This window comes from Triticum dicoccoides, chromosome 6A (genome assembly GCF_002162155.2).
Source record: "Triticum dicoccoides isolate Atlit2015 ecotype Zavitan chromosome 6A, WEW_v2.0, whole genome shotgun sequence".
In the NCBI taxonomy this organism is placed as follows: domain Eukaryota; kingdom Viridiplantae; phylum Streptophyta; class Magnoliopsida; order Poales; family Poaceae; genus Triticum; species Triticum dicoccoides.
In genome coordinates this window covers 595,067,571-595,068,303 of record NC_041390.1, presented here as the reverse complement: position 1 = coordinate 595,068,303, position 733 = coordinate 595,067,571, and positions in this window count along the sequence as shown.

The window sequence follows — 733 nt, the reverse complement described above, 5'->3', positions numbered from 1 at the left end:
ATATATAGGAAAATGGTTGTGTACTCTTGGGAGTACGTACTCCCGCTCCTCATATACCATATAGATGAATCTTTTATATCTTTTTATTATTTTTAACATACTTCATTAGTAATTATTAGATACCCAAAATGAGTTTCATGAAAAAATTTAAGTGAGTCTATATATTTTTAAATGTTTACGTATATATTGATGTGTTTGTACGTGAAAAGGTATATTACAAAAAGTACGTCGCAAATGATATTTTTTCAACTAAACTCATATTGGGGTATCTTAGAATATTTAATGAAGTATATTGAGAATAATAAAGAGGTATAATTAATGCGTATATGAGGTATATTGAGGATGAGAGTACATACTCCCAGGAGTACAGAAGAGGAGTCATATATAGAGTAGCACTATTCTGATCATGGGATCAGAATAGTTATTTGGATCACGGCAGGTCCTCCCGAAGTCCCAAACTGGCGAAGAAAAAAGAAAAAAGCAAATCCCTCCCGAACTTATCCCCACGCTCTCCTCTAACCTCCCACCCATCAGCGCCGCCCCCACATCCCTCCCACCTCCCGCCGCCCCCAATTCCTTCCACGGGCAGAAGCGTCGCCGTCGCCCCCACATCCCTCGACCGGTAGAAACGTCGCCGCCCCCACCTCCCTCTCTGGCTGAAGCGCCGCCGCCCCACCTCCCTCCCCAGCAGAAGCTCCACCCCCCGCCGCCTGTGATTTGCCCCGGGCGCCGC